Source organism: Bidens hawaiensis, unplaced genomic scaffold (genome assembly GCF_021521415.1).
Source record: "Bidens hawaiensis isolate Kalapana, Puna unplaced genomic scaffold, B.hawaiensis_p1.1 tig00002617_1, whole genome shotgun sequence".
In the NCBI taxonomy this organism is placed as follows: Eukaryota; Viridiplantae; Streptophyta; class Magnoliopsida; order Asterales; family Asteraceae; genus Bidens; species Bidens hawaiensis.
The window spans coordinates 1973224-1978798 of record NW_027491142.1 but is presented as its reverse complement, the minus strand read 5'-3'; the positions used below and the strand labels follow the sequence as shown (position 1 = coordinate 1978798).

Sequence of the window (5575 nt, the reverse complement as noted above, 5' to 3'; positions counted from 1 at the left end):
TCCAGTGTTGTAAAAACCTTGTAAGAAATCGTCTGGATCTGTTGTGCCGTCATATTTGCCCAAACCACTTGGCATCTTGGTTTTGTGCTGAATGGGGGCCTTCGCAATGCGCTCAGTGAATTTTGAATGTTTCACCAAGATGGCTGGCCTGTACGGTGTGGTTACATCCACTTGCCCTCTCACTGGTGGGCTGTATGGTGTGTGCAGATCCAGATCGGCTTTGGCTCCAGGCGCCATGTTCATGTGCGCGCGGAGCTGTGAGCCTCCTGCATGAGTATCTCGCGTCCTCCTCATGCTGTGCACTTCTTCATCACTAAACTCAGCGTGTTCAGTGTGAACAGAGTGACCCTCTTCCGGCGCGCGCCCCCTTCTTGTTCCATGAACGGTTTGCTTATCAAACGCTAGCCTTTGTGTTAAGTCGGCTAGCTTTTTGTTTTTGACCATCTCATTGTACTTGTCCATTAGACGTCGTTGCTCGTTTATGAGCCATTCTTTAGGGTCATTGGTTTCATCTTCTGGACCCATTGGTCCTTTTTGTTTTGCGCCGGCAAGATTTTGGAACGTGAGATCGTCTGGAGGAGTTTCAGTCTGGCCATGAGGAGTTGTGATGAAAGGATGGTTACTGGTGGTGCGCGTAGAGTCACGCGGCACCCTCAGAAACTGCTGTCCCTCATTAACATCCTCACGTTCAATATCCTCCAGAACTTGATCGACGTTACGAACACCAGAAACCATGGTGAAAATTTGTTTTTTTAGAGAACTGATGAGATTTTGTTGCCGTTGTAACAGGTGATGGCGCCAATGAAGAAACGTGGATCGACTCACTGGTAGACGATCTACTTTCCTCGGGTGTGATTATGCTATCCCACCGATGGTTCTCTGGAATCTGGATTCTTCCACCTACAAAATGAACAGCACCGTAAACTTACCCCTCAGAAAGGGACAGAGGGGTCCTCTTTGGGGTAACCCTCCGATGTGAGAATAAGAATTTGTAGGAGAAGATAATAATCTGAGAATAAGGAAATTGGAGTGTATTGCTTAATATAGCTGAATACTGTGTAATTGGGTGTCCATCTCCTTGTGGAGTTGATGTGGTATTTATAGTGCTAGGGTTTCCAATGATTGGGCTCAGACCCAATTAGGGCCTTGTTGGCCTCCTCCTATTGCTTCGCGCCACGTGTCCTTGGGACACCTGGTGCTTTTTCATTGATTAATTGCACATGGGTTTTGCTGAGTTGTCCACCTTTCATTGGCAGCTGTCAACATCAGCATATTCTTATTCCTTAAAAAGATACCTTCTGGAAGGTTGTCTGACGTGCACAATCAAGGTTGCCCAAATCCTGATTTGGATAAGGACGAGGTTGATTATGTGCATGTGTGATACGCGCCTATCCTGAGGATGCGCGAGGTCTTCTCTTTATTCTCACGCGCAGATGTTTCATGCGCAGATGTGATATGCACAAGCATGTGATATGCGCCACGCGCGGATGCGCCACGCGCAGATGTGATATGCGTGAGCATATATGGTGCGTGAGCATGTGATACGCGTGAGCATATGTGATGCGTGAGCATATGTGATGCCTGAGCATATGTGATGCATGAGCATATGTGATGCCTGAGCATGTGATGCATGAGCATATGTGATATGCGTGAGCATATGTTATATGCGCCATGCGCATAGGTTTTGGCTTTGTGCCTTCATAATGTCTTGATTTCAAGCCTCTTGTCTATATCTTGTGGGTTGACCCGCCTCGCTCGGTGTTGAGGCGGGTACATACCTCTTCAAAAAGTGTAAAGGAACACATATGCATTGGTAACCAGAGCTTGGAATTCTAAAGGGAGATTTTGAAAGTGGCATAAAGTGAATGCTTGTTTATTTATTTTTTATTTTTGTAATTAAACATATTCTACATTGTTTCTTTATAGCTTCACAATTTGCTAATCATCACCAAAACTGCTCCATGTCTTTACTCTTTTCTTACTAACTAAGGAATAGTAATTTACAAAAATACCCTCCATGCATGCTAAGTAGTATGTTTTAAAAAAATTTCCCACATCAACATAGAATCATGAGTCTTTGCTCCAATTCCCAATAACAGTCATCCTAGTCAGAGTCTTCTTTTGTATAACAGCCTTAATCTTCTTGAATAGAAGCTTATGATTGGGACATGTGGGTCCCATGATGCTATATTCTATAAATCAAAGGCCTATAACAATCACAACACAAGGAGGATTTAGCTGTCTGTCTTACTCACTCCAAGCAAAACATCATATCTATCTTCTATCCACCTTTCTTGTTTTACATATAAAACTATGATTTCTGGTACACATAAGCTATTTGTCCTTCTTACATGTATTGGCATACTAGCAACCGAACCATATATGGCTTTCGGGGTTAGAAACATACGCATTGAAGTCACGGTGAATCATAACCGATTGCTCAAAGCGGTTTCCATGATGGGCCCACAAGCAAAGCCATCAGGCCCATCATCTGCAACTTTGAACAAGAAACTTGATCCTTTTCGGTCGAGTAAAAGACCGGTTAGAAAAGGGTCAGACCCAATCCACAACCGATCTTAATATGTGCAGAAACAAGTTAAAAGGCTTCAAAACATGAGGTTATGGTGATTTTTTTTAAGTTGTGTTATAGGAGGTGGTATTATTATAAAGTGTTCATAATCAGATTTCAAGAGTTGCCACGAGGCGTGCAGCGAACTTTGACTTAGTCTGTCATTAAAAAAATTGGCAGTTCGCACACGTGCGAGATCAAGATCAAGATCAAGAGCGAGAGCAAGAACAAATATTTGTTACTGTTACATTCTTATAGAGCTAGTGATATTGTTTTCTAGTTGTTCCTGATGTAATATCATATTGTATTTAGAAAAGTATTAAAAATCTAAACTGTTGGCAAGGTTTAGATGACCACAAACAACGGGCCATGTGCCCCATATATATATATATATATAGAGAGAGAGAGAGAAAAAGGTTCAAATAAAAAGAAAGAGTTTCTTAGAAATGGTAAGAACCAATAGATTTTTGACATGTGGCATTATAACATATGGTGAAAGAACAAATCCAAGAAACTATGTCGGTTATAATAGTAAAAGAGTAATTCTAGAAAACTATGACGGTTTTTGATAATTATAAATCTCAACCATTGATTAACATGATCCAATGGCTATGATTTATTCTTAGTCTTCCTAGGAAACTACTTGTTTTTAAGATAACCTTTCCCTATATATATATATATATATATATATATATATACTAGCTTATGTGCCCGTGTGACACACGGGTTGAAAAAATTATTGTTATAACATATTAATATATATAATCTACGAATTTAAAAAAACAACTAAACATGGATATCTGAAATAAATGGTAGAACCGGGTAGGTATGTCAAGGAATAATCAATTCCAAACCGGGTACCGGGTATAATGGGTATTGGGTAAGACCCGAAACCGATTTTTTTTCACCTCTATCAAGTAGATTTATTTGTAGGCTTGACAAAACATAAAGCAAACAACCAAACAAAATAAGATGAATAAGTAACAACTTATAGATAATGTAAATAAGCATCAAGCATTAACAATTTATACATATTCATAACGTTTAGTCGGCCAAAACATAGTCTAATCATACATGCCCCAAAACAACAAAATAAATGTCAAATCCACTAACAAAAAATCTAAAAAACCCTGTAGACAAACTTGAATTAGGCTAGTAACCTGTCCTGGTCCATAATAGTTGTACAAAACGTTATCAGTTAGCAGCTATTAATTTATTGCCCAACAAACTCATTTTGCCGCTTAAAGAGCAGCAAATACAATATCTTAGCTCACTGCCACTGGACTAAGATTCTTATAAGCAAACTGATACTTGAGGAGAGGTTTGTAAAAATATTCCTCTCTGACCGGGTTTTCCAAATAATAACAATAGTCTTTCAACAACAAATAGCATACAAAGATCGACCTTGAAGAGTAATTGGTTCCAAATATTTTTACTACAGGTGGCTTGCTTTCAGCTACCTGTTGGAAAAAAAAGGCATTAGATTATTTGGGGTTTTGAGAGGATCTTCACCAATATAGGAGGCTAGTGGAATTTACCTTCGCATCCTCATCCATACAAAATGCCGTTGTTGCATAAGCAACATACCAGACCAGTTAGCTCATGTCTTGTACATCCAAGTATATATTTGGACTTTATCTTTAGGCTACTTGCTTCTGACTGCAAAGTCTACCCGAGTGTTCACTGTCCACCAACCTGTTTTAAATCAAAGGCACTCCAAAATCATTATTAAAAGAGTAGTAACCATAATACTTTTTCCATTTTACACCAACAATCATCTTGAATAGGTTTAAGAGGGAAAAATAAGTTCTACTGTGTAACATTCTTACCTTAGTAAAACTGTAGCAAATTAGTAATTGACAAGTCTGCATGTCAAAGAAAAAACTTACATCAATCGATGTCAGTTCAATTCGTTACAATACCGGCACTTGCTATCACAACCAAAGAGAAAAGCTCAAGAAATAAAGTCTTGATATGCCCAAAAGATATCAACACGTGTTTTAGATGGATCATATATAATAAACAAATATTGGCTAATGATAGGAAATCGATTTATAATATAAGAAATCGATTTAGTGTAACGTACCTTTGATCTTCATCATGATGGCTAATTATAGGAGGGGGCTTGAATCAGAGAATTAGAGATTCATCTCAGATGAAGACCTATGAATGAACAATGAACAAGATGACGATTTAGAAAGTTGTGTTTCAAAATCTGAATTTTGAAAATGGGGGTGAAAAAGTAGTTATGTGGAGCAACCCTACACATGAAAAGCTCCAAGAGGAAGAAAGGGAGGTGTGAACAAGCTCGTCTATGAACACGATAGTAAATTCAACCTGGGGCTTACACAATAGTAAATGGAAGGATGGAGTGACACGTGACATAACCTATTCTCTTTTATTATTATATAGTGAGATGATATATATAAAACAAAAAAACCAAAATTAAGAACTTTGAAAATCATTTTAAATAAAAAAACACTCTTTTTAACAAAAAAATTAAAAAAATATAAAACAAAAAAAAACTTGAAAATAAAAAAAAGTAAAAAAACCAAAAAATTTTATTTTTCATCCCGGTTAAAAATAAATAAAAAAAATTGAAAAAAAATCTATTTAACAAAATTATACACATATGTATAATACTTAGTTTTTAAATTTTATACATAATTTTTTATACACATATGTATTATTTAAGGTATATGATAATGTACATATGTGTACATTACGTAATTAGAGATTAAATGAAATTATACACATATGTATAATACGAAGTTTTTTTTTTGTTTTTTTTAAGAAACCGGAATGAATTATAAGAATTTTGGTTTTTTTACTTTTTAAAATTTTTTGTTTTATGTTTTTTTAAATATATTTTTAGAGGTTTTTTTAGTGGTTTAAAATAGTTCTCAAAGTTCTCAATTTTCAAATGGTTCTCTTACGCCCTGTTCTTGAGTTTTTTTAAAGGAGGGAAAAAAATGAAAACTAAGGATAGTTAAAAAATGGGTGTTC

The 5575-nt window shown here is 36.8% G+C and overlaps 1 long non-coding RNA gene across 1 annotated transcript; it reads right to left on the bottom strand.

The window, feature by feature from the left end:
* Nucleotides 1-3740: 3740 nt before the first annotated feature.
* LOC143620570 (uncharacterized) lies at nucleotides 3741-4575 on the bottom strand. Its single transcript, XR_013151358.1, has 3 exons — nucleotides 4399-4575; nucleotides 4108-4264; nucleotides 3741-4029 (listed from the first exon to the last, which is right to left on the bottom strand). It is a non-coding gene; the product is annotated as an uncharacterized LOC143620570 (long non-coding RNA).
* Nucleotides 4576-5575: the final 1000 nt, after the last annotated feature.